The 25,193-nt window shown below is 43.2% G+C and overlaps 1 pseudogene; it reads right to left on the reverse strand.

Annotated features, from left to right (window-relative positions):
* Positions 1-9,198, reverse strand: LOC101653253 (annotated as a pseudogene).
* Positions 9,199-25,193: the final 15,995 nt, after the last annotated feature.

Here is a 25,193-nt window from a genome sequence, read left to right on the forward strand (position 1 = left end):
TCATGCAAAACCTGAATGTGGAACGAGAGGCAGACTTACAAACAGAATAAGGGAAGACGAAATTATTTAAAATCTGAAAAGGTGTGCTTCAGGGTTGTACCTTCTGTCATATTTACTAAATTTGAATGCTGGACTGTGTAAAGAAGAATGCTGCTGCATTGGAGGGTTGGAGGAAAGCTTGTCGACACCCTGGGATATGCAGCTGACATAACCTTGCCCGCTGAAAGTGGGAGGGACCTGAAGCACTTGCTGACGGAGTTGAAGGACTGCAGCCTTCAGCATGGATTGCAACTCAATGTAAAGAAATCACAATTGGACCTCTAGGGAACATCATGATAAACAGAAATGAGGGAAGCTGTCAAGTTCTTCTTTCTTGGATCCGCCATCAATAGTCATGGAAGCAGCAGTCGAGAAATCAAGCAACATATGACTTTGGGCAAATCTATTACACAAGATTCGTTTCAAATGTTGAATCACAAGGATGTCACTTTGAACACGAAGGTGTGACTGACGCAAGTTATGGTACTTTTGAATGCCTTCAATGCAAGTGGAAATTGGATGTGGACTAAAGATGACTGAAGAAGAATAGTTGCATTTGAATTATGGTTCTGGTAAAGAAAATGGAAAGTATTATGGATTGCCAAAAGAATAAACAAATCTGTCTTGGCAGAAGTCCAGCAAGAATGCTTCCGGGCATCCAGGATGGTGAGACTTTGCCCCACCTACTTTGGACACATTATCAGGAAAGACGAGTCCCTAGCAAAGGACATCCTGGTTAATAAAGTGGAAGAACGGGGGTGGGGGGGTAGGGGGTGGAAGCGGGGGAGAAGGCCCACAACAAGATGGATAAATACAGTGGTTGCAACAATGAGCTAAAATATAACAATTGTGAGGATGGTGCAGGGGACCAGGTAGTGTTTCATTCTGTTGTGCACAAGGGCTCTATGAGTCAAAACCAACTTTGTGGTCCCTACCAGCGACACTCTATGGGACTTGAACTATCACACAAAGAACCTAGAGAGCAGTGATTTTATGTTAACGAAGGAAGAACAACTCCAAAAGGAAGGTAAGGATGGTTGCCCAATGACAGAGAATGTAATCAATGTCACCGATGTGTATATGTAAATATTGTCGGTGTCATTTATTTTTTTAAAAGTAGAAGAAAATACAATTAAATATCAAGAATGTTTCCCTTTGGTGAAAGCAATTTGGGGTGGTTTTATTATCTTTTCCTTAATATTATGCAGTAAGTATATGCTACTTGATAGTAATTTTTTTAACTTTATGTGATTTAGTGTCATCGTGCAAAGAAAGCATTCACTAATGTTAGCTTTCCCTCTATCCCTCATTGACAGGAAGGAAAAATAGGTACTTAGTGCTGCTTGCATTACACATCATCGCTGTGGCGTACACAGAACAAAGGAAGCATTTTCAGCATCGAATTCTTTGTGGAATGAGGTTTTATTTTTATGACTACCTCCACCAACCATCACGGCCACAGATGAAGTAACTATTACACAGAGCACCACTTACCGTGTTCCACTTGCATTTACAAACAACCCCTCTGTGGGTTGTCTCTTGTCTCTTGTGTTGTGTTCCTCTTAACTGTCATCTCTGATGATTTCGTTTGCTGCCTTCCCTGCACTCATTGCATATCGTCTCATGAAATACGAGATGATCACACACTGAAGCCCCTTAAATCAAAATGTATTGAAAGTTGAGAGACCACTGGGAGAGCCGGGTTATGATTTAAAGCCGCTTGATTCATCGAGAGGGTCTGATGGAGTCTAAGTTCAAGCAGATATTTCACGAGTTGCCTGATGGACTCAGCAGTTCCCTGGGCTCCTGGGATAGGGACACAAAGGACTATTGTACAGTGACAAGAAGCGGATTGTCAAGATGGAATGTACTGACCCCAGAGGCAGGCACCTACTTCTGACAAGCCCTGGAAGGAAAGGAAACCAGAAACCACGCCTTAGAAAGCCCCCAAATGCGTCAAGGTAAGCATATTCCACTGCGCCCTATGACAAGAAGCCAGAAAGCACTCAGACTACATGAGAGGCTCTGAGCTCAACGTCACTCTTCATGTACACTGTATAATGAACAGCATGTTGTTAGTTTCTATCAACTTGATTTTTTTTAGTTTATTTTATTTATTTATATTTTAATCGTTTTATTAGGAGCTCATACAACTCTTATCACAACCCACACATACATCAATTGTGTAAAGCACATTTGTACATTTATTGCCCTCATCATTCTCAAAACATTTGCTCTCCACTTAAGCCCCTGGCATCAGGTCCTCTTTTTTTCCCCTCCCTCCCCGCTCCCCCCTCTCTCATGAGCCCTTGATAATTTATAAATGATTATTTTGTCATATCTTGCCCTGTCTAACGTCTCCCTTCACCCACTTTTCTGTTGTCCGTCCCCCAGGGAGGAGGTCACAGGTACATCCTTGTAATCAGTTCCCTCTTTCCAACCCACTCTCCCTCTATGCTCCCAGTATCACCACTCACACCACTGGTCCTGAAGGGATCATCCGCCCTGGATTCCCTGTGTTTCCAGTTCCTATCTGTACCAGTGTCCATCCTCTGGTCTAGCCAGACTTGCAAGGGCGAATTCGTGTCATGATAGTGGGAGCGGGGAGGAAGCATTTAGGAACTAGAGGACAGTTGTATTTTTCATCATTGCTACATCGCACTCTGACTGGCTCGTCTCCTCCCCGAGACCCCTCTGCAAGGGGATCTCCAGTGGCCTACTAATGGGCTTTGGGTCTGTTACTGCTGGCAGCCTGATGAGTGCAGAACGGAACTGCTCCACAGGGTTTCCAGGGCTGTGACATTTCAAAAGCCAGCTACCAGGCCCACCTTCTGAGGCCCGTGTCCGTGGGTTCACACTACCCACCTGTCAGCTAGTAGTCAAGCACTTAATGATTAGCACCAGCAGGGACTCCAATAAATGATATGGAATCTTGAAAATTAAAATTTACGGAGGCTCTTGTGTTGTGAGTTTCTATTTTACAGAGCAATGTGCGATATTCATATACATCAATAATAAAACATTCAGCTTTGTTTTTTGTTCAGTTGACTTTTATGACTTTAGCTTCCTTTTGGAATAAACATTTGGAAGCTAGAAAGATAAAACATTTCCATCCTGATATTGAAAGCAAGTCAGCCTTTTCTCTGAGACTTGCATAGTAGGTTTACAGATGTGAATAGCTGCTCAGGGAAAACAGTGGAATGTACCTATTAGATGTAAAGCCCATAGAACAGGTCCCTCTCACAGAAACCACTCAAATCATGATATATGATAGCAGTTACAAGGCAACTAGAAGGGAGAGGTTTTCTCTTCTCCAAGCAATAAAATCTGAACAGAAGCGTTGGCTGTAACGTACCCTCATTTCTGCTATCCCGGGGCATTGACTTCCCCGCAAGACTGGCCTGGCCTTAACAGCCTTACAGTCTGTTGGTATCTTGTTTGATAAGACTGCACTTGTGCTTGTCCTCTGAACCTCCTGGGGCAGTTCTAGTCTGCCATATGGGCTTGCTCTGACTCTTGTTAAGTACTCAACAGCACTTAACAAGAAAACCCCCCTCTACTGCATACAGCTGTGTTGAAGATCCAAAGAACGAATACATGTGAAGATGCTTTGGGAATTGACCAGCTTGTCTAATGTAAGATGTCAGTATTAATATTGAGTAGAGGTTATAAAAAATCAAACAAAAGGTAATGGTGATAGTGACCTGGGTCCAATAAGAGGAGCGATCACTAAGGAAGCAGGGTCCTGCCCCTGGGACAGACACCCACAGCAGGCCCATCACCCAGCACACTTCTCTGTGGACAAGATGAATACCACAGTGTTTTGTTTTGTTTTGCTTGTTGATCCTTGTTTGAAGCTCCCTAACAAAGCCGTACTATCCCATATAATAAAGAGTCCTGTCATTGTGCAAAGGATAGGAACCTGACTGCTTGCCAAAGAGGTAGCAACTCAAACCCAACCAGAGGCTCGGTGGGAGAACAGAGCTGGCAACGTGCTTGTGTAAATATTACAGCCTAGGAAGCCCTGTAGGGCAATTCCACTCCGTCACATGGAGCTGCCAGGAATCAAACTGATGCTGTAGCACACCACAGCCACCCAGAGAAGCATAGAAGTGGACAGGTGGTGACCACCGAGTGACCCACCTTGCACAACAAAGACCCTTAGGAATATTTGGGAAACAAGAGCCAAGGAAAAAAACTGACCTTTCTGTAAACATGTAGGGAGAAACTCAAAAAGCACTGAGATTTGTGGTCTTATTGTCAGTGTGATGTATGTGTACTTACTAGAGGAGAAGCCAAGGACACACCAGTTACAGTTGCAACCAGTCTCAGTCCCCTGAGCCACATTGTCCCATTAAAAACATGAGAGCTAGCAAAGCGAAGTTCCTGAACCAACACAGAATGCCACGTTTAACCCAGAATAAAGCTGAGACACAACCCGATTTATACGCATACTCCAGGGACAGGGGACTCCCTCTCCACTAGCAAGTATGACAGAGAGCTGGCTACCGACGAGAAAATTCACCTCTGTCTAAATGCTAATTAAACTTCAACTGAAAGCATCCAACTGTGTGCCAGGGAGCTGAAGAAGCATTAGGACAGTGCTGTGATCTAATAGAAAAAGCATTGGCTTGCTCATTATGTGGCCTGGTCTAAGTCTCCTATTCCTTAAAAATGATGATCATAGTCTAAATATGGGTATGAAGAGCCTGAAATTGGTCATGTCTTTTAACTGGTGAGAACACTGTACAACACACAGTTGAGACACTTTAAATAATTGTGCCCTCCCTCTGAGATAGAAGAGTCCCTGGGTGGTGTAAACCGTTAATGTGCTTGGCTGCTAATCAAAAAGTTGGCTGTTCAGATCCACCCCATGGCACCTCAAGAAAAAGTTGATGGACTTCCAGCATTTAAAACGCCATGGAGCACAGTTCTGTTCTGACTGACCCCTGTGAAGGTGTCACCCGGCAAAGGGGTTCAGCAACCGCTAGTGTTTCGTTCATTGACATCTTTTTTAATGAGTAGAAAAAAATCATTAAAAAGCAATTCATGACCTGAAAGAGTTAAGACTGTAACCAGAGGGGCAGATAAACTGCTTCCTCCCGGGGCTTAGGCCTTATAACTTTATAACTGAGAGCATCCAGAGCCTCCAGAATGACAGGGAGTCAGGGGCAACCATGCCCGGCTGGTTACGTGGATGCTAGGCAACCCAGGAGGTGAGTGTTCGGAGGCAAAGCGGGCAGGCATGTGCCCCAGAAGATGGGAGAAGCTGAACTATATAAAGCGATCCCAGAACAAAAAGGAAGAATCGCTTTCTTGAAAATAAAATCGTCTCAACGTGTTTCCTTGACACTTTCCTTGCGCATAAATGCTTAGCACAGAAAAGCCAATTATTTGAGGTATTTAATGAGCTGTGTTCCAAATAATTACAATTTAAATGAAATAGCTTTCTGTTTTAACAGAATCTGGGGCTTTCAAAAATAGAAACATACCTTCTCTCTTATGACACTCTACAACCCTCGGTTCTTCTAGCCAGCACCTGAATCTGTCCACCACCACCTCTGCCGTCTTGATGCCCGGGGTCATAGTTCAGGCTTTTGGTTAGTGTTGTTCTAATTCCAGAGGCATCTCATTCCCCCAGGTTCCTCCACACTCTAACCCCTCTGCCACACTGCAGCCAAACCCATCTTTGGGAATCTCAAAGTGTCCATTGATGCACTTCAGCAGCAGCAACTGTGTCCTACAGGATAGGCCAGACCATTTGGAGGGCACCAAGACCCAGTCCTGCTTCATTTTATGCCGATCTTTTGAACAGACCCACCCCAGGCCCCATGTTTCAGTGATGCAGGACATTGCCCTCTGCCACGCTGCTATTCCAGCAACTTGCTCCTGCTCTTCCTAAAGCTCTTTCTCTTCTAGACTCAACCTTCCGGGCCACTGTTGCAAAAGCAGTGTATGGCTCAGCCTCGTGACCCCTCCCTATACCGCTTAATCACAATGTGGGGCCTGAAACAATCCTTGATAATGGAGGCTTGATATTGAGCTGCTCTCTGTTCCAGTTCTTCTTCTTCTTCCTTATCAGAGAAATTCTTTCCCTGTTTTGAGGACACAGAAAACCTTCTTTGTATTGCTTTACTGTTTAAATATTTGTGTCTGGGACCCCTAACCAACACATACGCTGTTTCAGTCCTCGTTGGGACAGGGGCAGGCATGATAATAAGGACAAAATCCTTCATCTACAGTACAGAAGATGGGAACGTACAGACCACCAACTTCGCATCCCATTCAGCATGAGACCTGCTGGCCATGGGGAAGCCACACTCACCTATAGAATGATCATTAGCTATCGCTTGTCTGTGGGCGTGCTTGTGTAAGTTAAGTCTTTCTTAATGACTTCAGAGCTCCCTTGGCTTGACAGCCTGAACTCAGAATGAAACTCATTCTTTAAAACCTTCATCCATTGACGTATGTATGGATTGTGATAAAGTTGTTTGAGCCCCTAGTAAAACAATTAAGAAAAGAAAAAAAGGATTAATAAAAATAAATAAAGCCTTCATCCATTGGCTTTTCTCTTCCCCAACAATTTGGCATAGTTTACCACACTTTTCTCAACACGTACATAACACCTTGTTTATACCACTAGAATACCTCTAATAAGAGAGAAGAGTGAATTGTGGACATCAGAATGCTCCTTAGGAGTGAGGATGGCGAGATGTCGTCTCACATACTTTGGGCATATTATCAAAAAGGTACCAATCCCAAGGGAAGAACATCATGGCTGGGAAAATGGAAGGCCAATAAAAACGAGGAAGCCACTCGAGGAGATGGATTGACACAGTGACTGTGACAATAGGCTCAAACATAGCACCGATGATGAGGGCGGTGGAAGACCAGACAATGATTCCTTCTACTGCCAATGGGGTCCCTAAGGGTCTCAACCAATTTTACAACCCCTAACAGCTACAACAACTACATTAGGGACTTTGAGAGGGCAGGTGAATTTTCCTCGATCCCCAAGACTCGTGTATGGTTGCAATTATAGAAAAATGTTCCGTAAATATAGAAAAGAAAAAAAATAAGGAGGGGGGAAGGGCAGGAAAGGAAAGAGAAATGTTTAAAACTGAGTTTCGAATCAAGTATAATTGATGGTAGCCTAGTTGCTAGGGAGGAAGTTGCTGTATTTCGAGCAAGGACAGCACACATTGTTCCTGAGTGCCACTCCCTTCATCTGCAAAATAGAAATAATAATATCAGAGCTTACCTCCCTGGGACTGCTACACGAGGAAATTAATTGAAAGGGTGGCTGTAAAATTCCAATGCTGAATTGAGTCCAAGGTCATTCTCCTTAAAAAATACATTTTCCAGAAAAAGAAAATTGAAAATTTGCTCTAAAATTTTATTGAAAAAATATTCTCTTTCATTGAATCATGAGAGGAGATAAAACATGCCACAGTTCCAACGCTTTCCCCTTTATTAATGAATTAAGCCACATCAAAATGCAATAAAAGGGGTATAAGAGGCTCCAAAGAATCATTCAAATTTTTGTCAGTAATTTTCCCTTCATAAAACAAGCATTTCTATTAAAATGGTATTGCATGAAAATGGAGTTTTAATGTTTAAAGGTTCTATAAAATTTTGAGACCACCTGGTAAAAGACTGGTTTAATACTATTTTGCCTTCATAGAATTAGAAAATGCAAAACCTAAATAGACACCAAATGAAATTTGCCTGTCAAGTATGGAACTATTAGGGCATTCAACACAAAGATACCAATAGTTCATCGTGTTAGGGTCTTTGGGCCAAGAGCATGGGAAATGAGGAACTCGGCATGAGTCAGAAGACCATACAGCTGGTGCAGAAGACTGAATCTCAAATGAGGAGTCGTGTGTAATTAGAAAACAGGAACTGTGACATCACACTACAACTGAAAACATGAATTATTTTCCAGCAAGGTAGTCGCGCTAATAAAGGGTCACGATAGTGGAGGGGAGGAGGGGAGTGCTGGGGGCAGTATGGACATTATGGACATTGGACATTATGGTCGCTCCAGAAAGAGCCCTGGTGTTGACCTGTCAATCAAAAGGTTGGCAGGAAAGGTGAGGCAGTCTGCTCCTGTAAACATTACAACCTCAAGAACTCTCTGGAAGATTTTATGTTTCTGTTTTGCTAATTGCCTTATAATCACAACAAACGAGTACCAGAGAAGGCTGTATACCAAGCAACACAACAAGGGTTCAAAGACAGAGGTATTCCTTTAGCAAGGCTGAGAAGCCCAGTCTCTGGCATGTGGAACTGAGGCATTAGTCCCTGGTTTGGGATGGATCACTGGGTGTGTGGGCACCATTCCTGCTTTAACCAGTATGGTAGTTACATAATATGGTGTCAATTTGGGACTTGAGAGGATTAAGAGTGAAGGGGTAGAGTCTAGTCTGTCAATCAGGTCATAGCCAATGAGGCCTCTGTGTGGGCATGGCCTTCTCCTGAGGATTCTGGGAACTCCTGTATTTTCTTCCTTGAAGGCAAAAGACACTCTCTCACTCCCTGAGAGACACTCTACTGACAAGACACATGGTGCTACGCTGATAGACCCCATTCCCTGGGAACTGGAGGACCCACGTGGAGAACCCTGCCAGCGCTGAGATGCTTTTACCACCACTGGATCCATAAGACTTTGCACCCACTGGCCTGTGATCTTCCTGCCTTCAGCATTATTGCATGCGTTTCATGAGTCTGAAGAGGACTTTATAGATTGGTATCCGACATATGGACTAATGTCGGACTTATGGACTTAATCTGGACTGGGATGGGATGTTTTCTCAATATTCAACTGCTCTTGTATATAAAGCTCTTTCTTATACACATATGATGTCTCTGGATTTGTTTCTCTAGTCTACCTGGACTAATGCAACCAGATTTGACCAGAAGGGTGACCCTTTGGCCCAGGTAGAAGTAGAGGAAGTGCTTAGTTTCATGTGTCACATAACTACCAAAGTTTCTGCCCACAGTGCAGTGCCAAGTGGGATTGTGCTTCTGGATGTGGGTCACAATGTCCTTCTCTGTGTTGTGTTTTGCCAGTGCCTGAGGAGTTCACTTCACCGAGTTCTGTTACATCTCCTCTGACATGTCAGCATTTTTGATCGCAGCCTTTCAGTCGCACATGGTTACTGTGAACAGTGGAGTAGCCACCGCTACAAAAGCCTGGGTACAACTAAGCTGCCCACACCAGCAGCCCCTACCTAGTCTCTAATGGAAGATTCTGGGTTTTTTTAACATTGTACTGAGGGCTCTTACAGCTCTTAGAACAATCCATACCTCAAATGTATCAAGCACACTTGTACATATGTTGCCATCATTATTTCTCAATATTTATTTTCTATGGAGCCCTTGGTGTCAGCTCCTCTTCCCCCACCCCCACCCCCACCCTCGTGGCCCTTTGATAAATTATAAATTATCGTTATTTTCATATCTTACACTAATGGCTGTCTCCCTTCCCCTGTGGTTTCTGTTCTTGGTCCCGGGGTGGGCAAGGGTGTGGTTATGAGCCGATCATCATGGTTGGTTCCCCCTTCCTTCCCTCCTCTCCCCACCTTCCCCCTGCCCTCCTGATATCGCTACTCTCATTCCTGTTCCTGGATTCCATGTGTCGTGAGCTCTTATCTGTACTTATCTGTGCACACGCTCTAGTCTAGCCCGCAGTGAGAGGCAGTACTGGGGTCATGATAGCGGGGGCTGAGGAAGCCTTAGGGAACCTGAGGAGTATTGTGTGTTTCATCAGTGCTTTACTGAACCCTGGTTGACTCATCCATTTGCTGTAACCCCTCTGTGAGGGGATGTCCCATTGTCTACAGATGGGCTTTGGTCTCTATCCAACCCCCCTTGTTCTCAACAATATGTTTTTTTGGTGTTGTTTTGTCTGTTTGTTTGTTTGTTTTGGGTCTTCTGATGCCTGTTCCCCCGTCCTGATGACACCTCATGATCGCACAGGCTGGTGTGCTTCTTTCATGTGGGCTTGCTGCTTCTCTGCTAGATGGCCACATGTTTAACCTCAAGCCTTTAAGTCCTTATACACTATGTCTTTTGATAGCCAGACACCATCAGCTTTCTTCAACAAAGCATCGTTTGGGCATAAACCTATGTTTAAAATTGTCGTGTCATGTGTACTTAAGCATTTAATTGCTTAAAGAACTGCTAAACTCTTTTCTAAAGAAGCTGCATATTTTATTACCTCCCATTTTACTTTTTCACCTCACTACCAAATATTGATAGTGATAATATCTTACATTTGGAAAGTTCGTTCTAGTTGACAAAACACCTGGACATGAATCAGTTCCTCTGATCTTCAGCACAGTTCCTCTGGCGGGTTTTGTTGTAGTTGTTGTTGGATGCCATCTGCTGGATTCTGGTTTATATGTCAGAGTAGAAATACCCCTTAGGGTTTCCTCAGATCTCCTATTTTATATGGAAAAATATGGCTTTGATGATGGAAATGACACCACAAATCGCTTGGTAGGACTGCAAAACCAAAGACTGATTTATCGAGAATACCTTTTTCAAAATAAGTGTCAACTACACAGGTGGACCATGCCAAATCAAACACAAAGGGATCCAATTCACTACATTTGGGGAAAGATATGATGGAGACATTCAATATTATCAGTCAGAACAAAGGCAGGAGTTATCTGTGGAAAAGACCACTGGTTATGAATATACATGCTTAACTTAAGCTGAAGAAAATTCAAAACAAGTCCAGGAGAGCCAAAACACAACCTCTAGTATATCACACCTGAATTTAGAGACCATCATGAGAACAGATTTTGAAGAATTGAAAATTAATAACCAAATTAGATTAGTTGTAGGATGGCATCAAGGACATAGTATATGAAGAAAATGGAGATCTTTAGAAAGGTAGATAAGGAGCTAAAAAAAAGACCAAAATGGATATCAAAAGAGACTGAAACTTGCTTTCTAATGTAAATAAAGCACATGGAAGAATGATGATGTAAAAGGATGCAACAAAAGATTTCAAAGGGAAAGGGAAGAGGGTAGGGATGGGTGGGACAGAAAATGGAGGGTTTAACGTAAATGTAAATTAATAAAATTGACATTGCTTCCTGGGGGGTGGGGAGGAGACTCTAAATACCCCTCAGATGTAAATATCGGTCTGAATGGCTGAAAAGAGAGGAAAAGTAAAACTGAAGTTGATGTGGAATCTTTAATGACATACAAGTTCATTTCAAACCTAAAAACACGAAGTTTCAAAGGGTAACCCAAGAAGATAAAGAATTATAATGAAATGTGCAAAGGTCCAGAATTAAAAACCATATGAGCAGAATACACTGAACATCCTCAACTAAAAGAATAGAAAGAAAAATTCAACTCTTGAAGCAATAATAAAAGATTCTTTGGACAGAATATTGAAAGATGCAGTTAACATTCAAATAAAATGAAAGAAATGCACATAGTCACTGTACCAAAAGGAATTTGTTGACATTCAACAATGTCAGGAGGCAGCACAGGACCAAGAACAAAGGGTATTAAAGTTAGAAGTGCAAGTGGCATGAAGGCATTGTTGAAAAACAAGGCCCAGAAATGGACAGAATAGCAACTGAGATGTTTAAACAAAACAGATACAACGCTGCATGTACTCATTTGTTTACAGTAGTGGGGGAAATGAATGGAACGCAGCCATCTGGTCAATTAATTGGAAAAGAGCCATATTTGTGCCCACTCTAAAGAATGAACCCAACATATGATGTGAATATCATGAAGTAATAGTATAAGTGGCACATGCACGTAGTTTTACTGAAAAGAATTCAAAATGTTTGCAGCAGTACGTTGACAGGAGACTGCCAGAAATTCAGAAGAGGATGTGGACTGGGTTATGTCACTGCTAACGTCACATGGCTCTTGTCTGAAACAGAGACTACCAAAAAGATGTTTGCTTGTATTTGTTGATGATGCAAAGGCATTTGACTATGCAGATAATAACAAGTTATGGATAACATTGTAAAGAATATTTCATTGTGCTTATGCATAATCTGTACAAGAATGCTAGGTCCAGGTCAGGTGGAACTTGCACATGAACCAATTTTAACAGAACAAAGTTTAACATCAGGAAAGATATGTGTCAGAGTGAAAGTATCCTTTCACCGTATTTATTCAATCTTCATGCTGAGCAAATAATTCTAGAAGCTGGACTATATGAAGAAGAACGCAGCACCATGTGTGGAGGAAGACCCAACAGCCCATAACATACAAAGGACACAGCCATGCTTGCTGAGCTGTAAGAGGACTTGAAGCTCTTACTGATGAAGGCCAAAGGCTGCAGCATCCAGTAAGATTACACCTCAAAATAAGGAAAATTAAAATCCTCATAATTGGACCAGTAAAAAAAATCATGAAAACAGAAAAAAACTGAAGTTGGCAAACATTTCATTTTACTAGGATCTTCAATCGACACCTATAGAATCCACAGTCAAGAAATCACAGGATGTTAAATCGGGCAAGTGTGCTGAAAAACAGATTGTTTTTGACAGTGTGAAAAAGAGAAGATGTCACTTTAAAGACGAAGCTGCGCAGGGTGCCCAAACAATGGTATTTTCAATAGGCTCATGTGGTGGCATAGGGGTTATGCATTGGGCTGTTCAAAACCACCAACTAGCTCCTCTGGAGAAAGGTAAGGCTTTCTACTCCTGTGAAGATTTGCAATCTCAGAAACTCGCAGGGACAATTCCTACAAGAGAAAGACAAGGCTTTCTACCCCCATAAAGATTTAGTCTCAGAAACTCACAGAGACAATTCCTATAGGGTCCCTATGAGTCAGCATCAACTCTCTACGGCGGTGAGTACAGTACAGTATGTACACAAAAGCTACAACATGAATCAGGAAGACCCGATGCCTTTGAATTATGATATTGGTGAAGAATATTGAATATACCATGGACTTCTGGAAGAACAAGCACATTTTTCTTAGAAGAATCGAACAGTTACAATACCCCTCAGCAGCAAGAATGGAAAGATGCATCTCGTGTGCTTTAGACCTGCTGTCGGGAGAGCTCAGTCCCTGGAGAAGGGCGCCCTGCTTGGTAAAGCGGAGGGGCAATAAAGAAGAAGACCCTCGATGAGAAGGTTTGGCACAGGGGCGGCAACAATGGGCTCAAACACAGCACCCCTGGTGAGGGTGGCACAGAATGGGGCAGTGTGTCATTCGGTTGGACAGAAGGACACTTTGAGTTGGGACCAACTGGACAGCACCTAACAAAAACAATAATCTTTACGAGGGCAGATCACTAGCTCTTTCTCCCACAGGCTTCCTTGGTAAGTTCAAACCACCAAAGTTGCTCTTAATAGCCAAACGCTGGTTCATTGCCTATCAGGAAGTTCTTTCCTTGGTGAGAAAGCAAAGACTCAGAGAAGGAAGATCAGGCTAGAAAACAAAACAAAACACGGAAGATAAAAACCCAGGTCTTCTCCATCCAAATGAACTGGACCTGCCACTTCCTTTAAATCACACTCTGATCGTGACGAGGGTGCTGCTTTCCTGGAAAGAGAAAAAGCCTTGGCAAACGTTCTTAACTTTTCTAGAACCTTTGGAGAAGCAGTGCTGTGTTGTCATCACTGGGAGGGGAAGAGATCGAGGTGGGCTAAATTTCTTCTGTGACAGGCACCGGCTGCAAGTTTGGGCTGCAGTTGGGCAGATGGAAAGGGTACCAGGGTGCATCGCTCCAAGCAGGGATTAAACATCAAAATCGGAAAGAGAACAGCTGTGGCCCCTTTATGTTACAGTTTAAAATTCCAAGCATGTAAAGATCCATAAAAATCACAAGTAGGTCCCTGGATCATAACAGATGAATAAGGGATTTATAATCTTTAAACTGCAAGGAGAATGGCTTACGTTTGTACCATTTCCTATTGTGATTACAATCATTGTCCTGGGAGCAGATGCATGTAGTGCCTTCTCTGATTCTTTCTGCAATCCATCACAGGGAGACAACAGAATGGTAATGCCGCTGCACAGCCCTTGAAAGACAAGAAAAACCTATGTAACTTCTAACCTTTCACTTTTTTTCTGGTTGTTTTTCATAATTTGACTAGGCAGTCCGTTTCTATTGTGGCCTGTTAGTCACCTCATTAACCTGAAAACCATGATATCGGCTGGACAATTAACTTCCCGAGTATTAAAAAGGTTCGAGTGAAAAAAAAAAAAGCCTGCAGTTTAGTGCCTTTCAAAAACTAGCCCAGGCATTACATTCTGATGTCTTCTTCCAGGGTCCCAACCTGTACTCATCGTGTGTTAGTCTGGGTAGACTAGAGAGACAAATTCATGGACACTCATCTATGTGTAAGAGAAAGCACTTTATATCAGAGAGCAATTGTACATTGAGAAAACATCCCAGCCCAGTCCAGATCAAGTCCATAAGTCTGATATTAGCTCATATGTCTGATACCAGTCTATAAGTTCCTCTTCAGACTCACACAACACATGCAATGACACTGGGTGCAGGAAGATCACAGGCAAGTGGGTGGAAAGTCTTGTGGTCCCAGTGGCAGTGGAAGCAACTCAGTGCTGGCATGGGTCCCCATGTGGCTTCTCCAGCTCCAGGGCTCTGGTTCTATCAGCGTAGCTCCATATGTCCTGCCAGCAGGAAGACAAAGCAGAGTACCTGTGTATCTGGCATCCAGTGAGCTGTTTATCTCCATGGCACCTCCAAATGAGGTCATCAAACTGCGACCTGATTGACAGGCTAGACTCCACCCCTTTGCAAGTTGACACCAGATTAAGTGACTGCCACACATTTGAAATGGTACAAAGTGAGGCTCTTCCTGAATTATTTTAAAATTACATTCTTCTCATGCTTTCTGGCCTTACTCGGTTTATATATCAATAAACCTGAGGCTGGGTGGGGGGCGGGGGGGGGAACCTGCCCCTTTCTTCCCTACACACACACCCTACCACAACAGAATGCCCTTTCTTCCTGAACCAAGGGGAAATATTTGGCTCCATCAGCTTTCCTTGGTATGAAAGGAACTTTTATTAAATCATTAAAGATGTCTATAACAGCCAAAATCAATAAAGACTTCTAGGACAACAAGCGCTCTCTCTCTTTTTCAGAAACTCCCTGCTGGCAAAATGCAGTGTGAAGATATCAAAGCTCACGTGTAAAGAAACTAATGTAAATCTCTTAGATCTGGAGCCACTGGGCTCTAGCCTGGCTCGTAACTGTGCCGGCCTGAAGGGAGCTGCAGCAGCGAGCGACTGACTACCTGTGTTCCTGCACCACACATGCAGCCATCTGCAAACCCTACCTGCACCGACAAAGGGAAAACTTACAAAAGAGGCCCGGATTGTGTTACATTTTTCAGGTGTTCTTCAAATCCTCCGATTGAATAAATACAAGAACACCAGCGAAATGCAGGGATTTCTAAATTTTAAAAAGAAACGTTCACTTTTCTTCTCTGGGTTGCTTATTTTCTTTCTTCCATTTGATCCAGCTGGATTGCCTAGCCTTTTATAGCATAAAAATCTATTGAGCATTTAGAAGCTGGGATCATGCCCACAGCTGACCTGACTTTATTGGATTGCCCTCTGATTCTCATCACTTTAGATCATATTCCATCTGCCCCAGGGTGCCTTTATACACAGGTGACATCTGGGGCCAATGGGGAGTTTCCCTTCAGAGGCGGCAAGCCCAGGGTAAATCATATCATGCTTGGCTTATCCAGAGCTCATTAAAGCATTTCCACACTGTGAGTTATGATAAATGTGGCAGCCTCTGGAATCCCAGTTGGCTATATAAACAGCTTCTTGTTGTTTGTTATTTTAATTGTGGTCACAATACAAATGGAAATGAAATGTACACTCCGCTCCTCCTCATTCACATATAGATTTGGCCAGCAGTAATATAAAAAATAATTACAGGCTGTTTCGTCACCCAGTTCCTTTACCAGTCACTACTTTTCTCAAACCTCCTTAAAGTGTGAGCAAAGCAAAGATGTGATTGTAGGGGCTGAAGTGTGCCTGGCACAAGCCATGCATGGCATTTTCAGTCACCAGGTATTTTCATGCAAAAGCTGGGCAATGAATAAGGAATATGGGAGACGAATCACTGTCTTTGAATTATGGTGTCGGTGAAGAATATTAAATGTATTTGACTGCCAGAAGAACAAACCTTTTTGTGTTGGAAGAAGTACAGCCAGAATGCTGAAAAGAAAGGAGGGTCGACCTACATCTCACATACTTTGGACGTGGTATCAGGAGCGACCAGTCCCTGAAGAAGGGCATGATGCTTGGTAGAATTTCAGCAAAAGAGAGGAAGGTGCTCAACAAGACAATGGCTGCAACAGTGGGCTCAGGCATAGCAACAACTGTGCAGAAGGCACAGAACTGGGCAGTGCATAATACTGTTGTAGTGGGGATCACCAATGGTCTTCATTAACTCAACAGCACCCACCAGAACTCTTCTCAGACAGGAGATGAATCCATTCATCCATCCATTCATTGATTCCATGAACATATGAGGGGATACGCAAAAAAAAAAAAAAATGGAATTGCTCTGGGTGGAGCAGAGCTGTGGTAGTATGCATTTTTCCCTCTAAGCGAGCATCGAGGGGCTCGCTCTAAGTTAGTGCACCCAGCAGTGTCGCCTGGGAAGGTTGTCTGGCCACAGTGAATTTTTTCCTACAGGCAGTTTCGTTCAAGCCTCATTTTTTGTAATGGCTGTTTTAAGAGAACAGAGGGCTGCTATGAAATTTTGTTTCCTGCTCGGGATAACATGCCACAGACACTGTTGTGCTGTTGAATACAGCTTACATGGACAGCACGATGGGAAAAACTCAAGTGCACAAATTGTTTTCTCATTTCAAAAAAAAAGTGAAATGTCGATTGAGGACAAACCTCTTTCTGGACACCTGTCAACTTTCCAAACAGATGAAGATATCAACAAAGTCATGTATTTGTGCTTGAAGACTGACTCAGATCACTGAAGAGATGGGGATGTTATCAGGGCTATCTTGGCACTTGGTTAGGTGAATTTTAATGGAAGATTTGGGAATGAGAAGGGTCACTGTGAAATTGTGCCTCGGGTTCTGATTGACCAGGAAAAAAGAGAATCTAGTGGAAACATGTTGTGCTTTGAAAGAGCAGCTCCAAAATGACCCAGACATTTTCCCCAAGGTCATTACTATTGATGAGACATGGTCCTTTCCTTATGACCCTGAAAGTAAACCTCAATCAAGCCAGTGGAAGATGCCATCATCACCTCACCCAAAAAGAGCTCATCAAGTGAAATCAAAGATCAAGATGATGCTCTTTATCTTTTTTTTTTAATTTGAGGGGGATAGTGCATTTGGAGTTCGTTCCACCAGGTCAGACTGTTAATAAAGCTTTCTATTTAGAGGTTCTGAAAAGATTGCCTAACAGTGATTGAAAAAGAAGGCCTTATTTGTGGCAGACGAGGACTGATTTTGTCACCATAACAATGCACCTGATCACACAGCCATCTCAGTGCACCAGTTTTGGGCAAAAAACAGCATGCCTTTCTTGCCCCACTCACCTAACTCAAATGGCCTTGCTCCATGCAACTTCTTTTTGTGTCTGTGAATGAAGAGGGGCATCAAAGGACAGCAAGGTGGAGAAATAAATGAGGAAGGAATAGATCTATGTGCATATATTTATAGGTTTAGTATTAAGGTAGCAGAAAGACATTGGGCCTCCACCCAAGTACTCCCTCAATGCAAGAATACTTTCTTCTATTAAATTGGCATTCTATGATGCTCACCTTCCCGACACAACCGCTGAAGACAAATGGGTGCATAAGCAAATGTGGTAAAGAAAGCTGATGGTGCCCGGCTATCAAAAGGTATAGCATCTGGGGTCTTAAAGGCTTGAAGGTAAACAAGCGGCCATCTATCTCAGAAGCAACAAAGCCCACATGGAAGAAGCACACCAGCCTGTGCGATCACGAGGTGTTGAAGGGATCAGGTATCAGGCATCATCAGAACAAAAAAATCTTACCATAGTGAATGAGGTGGGGGAGTTCAGAGTGGAGATCCAAAGCCCATTTGTAGGCCACTGGACATCCCCTTACAGAAGGGTTTCGGGGAGGAGGCAAGCCAGTGAGGGTGCGATGTAGCAATGATGAAAAATACAACATTCCTCTGGTTCCTAAATGCTTCATACCCCCCAACCCCCCACTATCATGATCCCAATTCTACCTTGCAAGTCTGGCTAGACCAGAGGATGTACACTGGTACAGATAGGAACTGGAAACACAGGGAATCCAGGGTGGATGATCCCTTCAGGACCAGTGGTGTGAGTGGCGATACTGGGAGCATAGAGGGAGGGTGGGTTGGAAAGGGGGAACCGATTACAAGGATCTACATGTGACCTCCTCCCTGGGGGACGGACAACAGAAAAGTGGATGAAGGGAGACGTCAGACAGGGCAAGATATGACAAAATAATAATTTATAAATTATCAAGGGTTCATGAGGGAGAGGGGAGGAGGAAGGGAGGGACGGGGAAAAAAAGAGGACCTGATGCCAGGGGCTTAAGTGGAGAGCAAATGTTTTGAGAATGATGAGGGCAATGAATGTACAAATGTGCTTTACACAATTGATGTATGTATGGATTGTGATAAGAGTTGTATAAGCCTCTATTAAAATGATTTTTTTTTAAAGAATCCTGCCTGTGCATATGCTGGATAGAATTACATGCAGTGTTATATTTTTCAAACTCATGGTATTTTCAAGAACCAACAGTTATGTATTGCTTTATGGTTAGGGTTAAAAAAAAATTGAACTCTTGCACTAACACAGAGAATTACTTGCTAAAATATAGTGCACCCAAGAGTTACACCCACTTTGGTTAACACTATATCTCCAGCCTAGCCTCCACTTTCAATCCCATCCCTAATACCAATGTACTCCTGTATACTGTCTTCCAATCATGGTAAGTTCCCTGTGGTTCCTGCAGTGCAGAGCTGTGATCTTCTCGTTCGGACAGGCTTTGCACAGGTGAATCCCAGATTGCACTTCCAATCTCTACCTGAGTGATTCTGTACAGCTCAAGTACAGCCTCTTCAAGGAAGCTTCCCGAGGCTCCCCACCCGCCATTTCCTTTAGGCAGATGCGTCCCCTTTGTGCTCCCATGGTCAACTGTGAATAAAGCAACCATTGATCTTTCTTTCGCTTGCTTGTTAGCATCCCTCTCAAGATTGTGAACTAGTGAGCAAAAGCTGTTTTTATGTCTATATCCTCAGCACTTACTCAAGTGCTCAGGAAGTGCTTGATTAATGGATGAAGAAATGAAACAATTAATTAATCTTACTGTCTTTAGGGAAAACTGGTGCCTGTTGGAGAATGTACGTGTTGTGAATAATTTATAAAACAGCATTGTGACCAATCAATCAACGTGTTTTGTACCAAAATGGTGTATGGTAGAGAAAATAAAAGGCTTTGGTTAATTTAAAGGAAGCAGATTTTGACTCAGGGTAGTACTTTCTAACAACTAAGTGATCCTTCTCAGGAGTAGGCAAGCTGTGACTCTAAGCCAAATTCAGCATGTCGTCTGTTTGGGTGAATAAAGTTTTACTGGAGCACAGTCAAGTCCATTGGTTTACATATTGTCCATAGATACTTTCTTACTACATCAGCAGAGTTGCACGGTTGTGACAAAGATGTATGGCTTGCAAAGTCTGAAATATTTCCTATCTGTCCCTTTACAGGTTTGGGTTTTTCTGTTGGCTTTGTTTTTGTTTTTGCTGATTCGTGGTCTATTAGGAAGGTTGTGAGACTTCTGCTAAGTAAAGGTTAAAGTAAAAGTTGGATCTACCCAGGAAATGGAAGGAATGTGTTCTCTAAAAGGAGGAATGAGATTCTTTTAAGGTTTCTCCCTCTGGCGAGGCCTATCACCATAGACCTGCTTTCTTGTGATAAAAAGTACACTCATTAATTTGTCTTTGAATAAATGCACTTCCATTTGACTGACAACAGGATAGTGGGCAGCACTGCTACGTTCAGAGAAGGAAGCCAGGACTCTTTCCTAGTTACCTAGTGTAACAGAAATACCACTAGTAGGTGACTTTTATGAACAAGTTTATTTTCTCAGAGTTCAGAAGGGGAGAAGTTTGAATTGAGGCCTCCACCTCTTTGGAAAGGTTCTCTCTCACCGTCCAATCGGAGGGGATAGCCCTCGCTTGTCAGGTTCCATGTCTAGGCTTCTTGATAATCATGGAGCAGACATCTTCCACTCCATGTGTGCTTGCTTAATTTGCATGTCTCTATCTCAAAAGAAATGAATTTAAAATGCATTAATCTTCATACTAATACCACACGCATATTAACATAACAAATGAAACCTATTCCTAAATGGCATTATTTAAACATAAAACATAAAACATAAAAACGCACTGCTATCCAGCCAGTTCCCACTCCAGGTGAGTAGAACTTCCCCTGTGGGTTTCTGAGGCTGTAAATATTAACCAGCGGTGACAGCCTCACCTCTCTCATGTACGGCAGCTAGTCGTTTCGATCTGCTAACCACAAATAATCAAAGGAATCAAAAACACAACAAACACCGCAGTCAAGTTGACTCTGATTTATAGCAGCCGTCTATAGGGTTTCTGAGGCTATGAATCCTGACAAGAGAAGATAGCCTCATTTTTACTCCCAAGAAGCAGCTCAGAAGAAGCCTGGCAATCTACTTTCAAAAAACCATAGCCTTTGAAACGCCTACAGGGTGCACTTCTACTCTGAAACACGTGGTGTCTCCATAAGTTGTAATTGACTTCACAATAATCCACAGCTGGCTTTATTTTGCTTTTTTATTTCATTTTGCTTTGTTTTTAAGAGGCTCATAAATGACATAATATACCACATGAGGTAGTTTATTGTGCCAACCTGGCTGATAAATGCATGTGGGGTTAATTGAAGGGTGGAGGGATAAATGGCTCAGTGAGTCTTGCCTTTCTAGTTCTCGGGTCTCTTGTTTGTGATGGTCGGACCAGGGTGCAGCTGCCTTAGCCAGTTCCCTGCTTCAGCTTTCAAGGCTCACTTCCTGCAAGACATCCCCAAAGAGAAGCCACATGGACCTGCCCCGATGCAGCCCTGCCAGCCCTGCTGGAGCAGCCATGTGGAGACCCCTGCCAGCACTGAGATGCATACATGTTCACTGATTTGGCTTTCCCCCTGCAGTCAGCATCCTGGCTTATCTTTTGTGAGATGGAGGAGGACTTTGTGGATTGGTGTTGGACATACGGGTTAATGTTGGACTTGTGGGTTTGGGCAGCACTGGGTTGGAATGTTTTCTTGATAGGCACTCACCCTTTATATAAAACTCTCTCTTATACATATGAGTTTCTGTGGATTTGTTTCTCTAAAGTACCCAGACTAACACACCAGATTTCCAAAACACAGTTCATTCCCCCTCTAAACAATGAAAGAAAGACATTTGGGGCTTTAAGCTATCACAGAAAGGAGTTGTAATTCAAGGGATTAGATTATGAGCTGCCATCAACGCCACAGTCCCTAGCAGACACAAAAGCAGGTTTTCCCTTCCACCTTCAGCCAGTGTTGTTCTTGATGATGCTGGAGTGGTCCTGGTGGTACAGTAAGCTGTTCTCTGCTCACTGATTACCTTCAGCGTCATGTGGTAGGTCAGTCCTCCCAGGCCACTTTTCATGCTGTCACTGGTTTATTCATGAGACATCAAAATCAATTTTTAAATCTTCACACTGAAGCACTCTGGGTGAAAAAAGTCTTCTTGGACAACATTCCATTTTCCCATGCTAGCATGAGACAGTGTGACCGATTTCAAGTATTAGACACAAGCCACACCTGCACATCCTTCTGGTGTGTAGTAAAAGGGTTGAAATGTCTGGGATAGCGCTGTGCTTTCATAGCCAGGGGATGTGCATTACGGGAGGGCAAGGAAGGAGCCACTGCCTGAAGAAGAGAGAGGAGTGTCTTCTTCCTCTTTCAGTGGAATCCACATGGCTGCAGAAAATGAGCCCCGGAGGGCAGAGTGGAGAGCCGGGGGTACACGCCACCTCATCTGTAATGCCCAACAGCTACCTGAGCCCATCCCTCGTGTGGACTGAAAATATTCTTCTACAAATAAAGAAGGGCAGGAGCAGGTCCCAAAAATTGCCCTTTTAAGAGGCTTTATGAGCTAACCCTTTAGATACATCATCCATTCCATTTCCTCTGCAAGGGTCTCTGCGCCGACAGCACTAAGTCTCAAAGACAAATGCAACTACAAGGGTCCCAGAATATTTGGTGTCAGAGTTATTGATCACTGCTCTTTCCTGCTTTCCTGCAATCACCACTGAAAATGCTTGCAGAGTTCAAGTAAATCCTTCTTTCTCTCCCCTCCCTTTATGAAGTGCTTCTCTCCCTCCTTGTTTACTACAGCGAGCACCCTATGCACTCCTGCTCTGGGGCTTCTGTGGACTCTAGTTACCTGTCTGAAGGGATTGGCTGTTTTTGATGAAAAGGGGGCGGGGGGATTCTCTCCAGCATCAGGTAGTGTACAGAGAGGATTATGGAAGTCATAGCTCTCTAGGGCCAGTTTGTGAAGGTACTTGGCATTGTTTCTTCTCTCCCACCCCCAACTCCACCAGCCCCCACACCAGGCATACACTATCCCCTGTGCTGTAGGATACCTGCAGTAATAAAAAATAATAGAGAAGGTTTGGTGCCATGAAGCCTTATTGAAATGCTCCCAGGGCAGAAGTGACTGCAGATCAGAAGGGGAAACATTTGGTCAATGGGATTCAGAGGGATGCTCCCTTGTCTGAACTCCCCCGGCACCAATCGGCTGGGCCAGCTGGTGGCATTTATCAAACCCTGCTCTGCTCTGCTGTCTGTTTGTGAGTGTCTCATCCACACAAAGAGTGTGTAAAAATGCCTTAAAGGTAGCATAATCCCACATGCTCTCCTCTGTACCTCCCAATAACTCATCGCACCAGGTTTACACGCTGAAGTCATTGAAAAATATTTTGTGGCATGCTACTTTTGAAGGCTACGAATTCGTCTGATTGTGTTTTAAGAATTTGCACATTTGAGGGTACCCAGAGCACAGAAAATAAAGGGATAGATTTTTTTTTTAATCCTCTTCACTCTTGTATGAAGAACAATGCTCTTCTGAATATGCCTACATCCTAATCCCTAGAACTTGTGAGTATGCAACAAGGTTGAAGATGGAATTAAGGTTTCTGGTCAGCTGACCTTAAAAGAAAGAGGTAATCCTAGATGAACTGAGTCAGCTCAATGTAATCGCAAGGCTTCTTAAAAGTACAAGTGGGAAGCAGAAGAGTTAGTGTCAAGAATGATGCAATGAGGCGAAGACTTGGCCAGTAAGTACCAGCTTTGCAGATAGGAAGGGCCACCAGACAAGGAATGCAGGCCATCTCGTGAAGGTGGAAAAAAAATCAAGAAAACAGATTCTTATCCTCAAAAAAGGAATCCAGGCCTGTCCACAATTTGACCAAAATCATTGAGACACATTTGAACTTCTGACCTTCAAAGCAGTAAGATATTATAAGCCACCAAAGTTGTGCCCATGTGCTATAGCAACAGTAAGAAATTGATACACCCACCTCTCAGAGACTTAAGCAAAGCAAAGGAAAGTTCAATATTAAGACACTTTCTTCTGCTACACTCTGGCATTAAGAGACCCTTAAATTCAGTCTTACGATTACTAAGTGATAGAGACTAAGAAGAAATCAAGTGACTATAAGGTAAAAATCTTTGATCTCCAAAGTATCTATATGTATAGGGGACATAGAGAGCCTCAGCTATTTGCCAAGTGCAGAAGATAAAGAATTGGGTTCCAAAGAGCATCTTTGCCAATATTATAATGTTGCTTGCTGTCAACAGACAGGATCCTTAATTTAGTCTGTATCAAGTTGCTACAGAGGACGGGAGAAGCTGCCTCTTATTACAGTTTCCAAGTGAAATCCGGGCCTCCGTGGTTCTCATAATTGTTCAGTACTGAGGTACTGAGGTACAAGCCTAATACATTTATGGGAGTTGGCCTCTAGCCGCTGCTTATGAATGCACATAAACACACCCTTCATTGCTCATTAAGGTTTTCCCTTTCACCATTTTTTATGAACCACTAAAAAAAGGGGGACTTGTGTTTTAATTTTTTCAGGAAAAACAACTCCAGGCATATTGAATCTTCCAAATGGGAACTTCTCTTGCCTGCTGCTTCAACCAAAAATTATTTGTCAAAGGAGTGGTCAAAGCTTCAGCATCAACAACTCGAGATACTCATTTGGTCCAAATTCAACTGGCTTGCTCTCCAGGCAAAGTTGACTGCATTTCTCTTTTCACACCCAACCTCCCTCTTTGGGGTACTTACAGTGCAATGCAGCAGAATCCATCAGCTCTGTGTGCCAATGGGATGTACTCCCCACCAGCTCTAGTACAGATCAGCTTTCTCTCCCCTTGACTCCCACCCAAAAAGGCAAAAGCCATCTCTGACACCCGTTTTTTTTTTCCAATCATTTTATTGGGGGCTCATACAACTCTATCACAATCCATACATCCATCCATTGTGTCAAGCACGTTTGTACTTATCTTGCCATCATCATTTTCAAAACATTTGATTTCTACTTGAGCCTTGGTATCAGCTCCTCATTTTTCCCCTCCCTCCCCGCTCCCCTCTCCCCTATGAAGCCTTGATAATTTATAAATTATTGTTGTTTTATCATATCTTACACCATACAACGTCTCTCTTCACCCACTTCTCCGCTGCCCATCCCCCAGGGAGGAAGTTATTTGTAGATCCTTGTAATCTGTTCCCCCTTTCTAACTCACCTTCCCTCCACCCTCTCAGTATCACCACTCTCACCACTGGTCCTGAGGGGTTCATCTGTCCTGGATTCCCGTTTTTCCAGTTCCTATCTGTACCAGTTTACCTCCTCCGGTGCAGCCGGATTTGTGAGGTAGAATTGGGATCATGATAGTGGGGGGGAAGAAGCATTCAAGAACTAGAGGAAAATTGTATATTTCATCATTGCTACACTGAACCTTGACTGACTCATCTCCTCCCTGCAGCCCTTCTGCAAGGGGATGTCCAATTTCCCACAGATGGGTCCTGGGTCCCCACTCCGCACTCCCCCTCATTCACAATGCTATGATTTTTTTTGTT

Source organism: Echinops telfairi, unplaced genomic scaffold (assembly GCF_000313985.2).
Source record: "Echinops telfairi isolate 266 unplaced genomic scaffold, ASM31398v2 ScPeMD7_4225;HRSCAF=4972, whole genome shotgun sequence".
Classification (NCBI taxonomy): domain Eukaryota; kingdom Metazoa; phylum Chordata; class Mammalia; order Afrosoricida; family Tenrecidae; genus Echinops; species Echinops telfairi.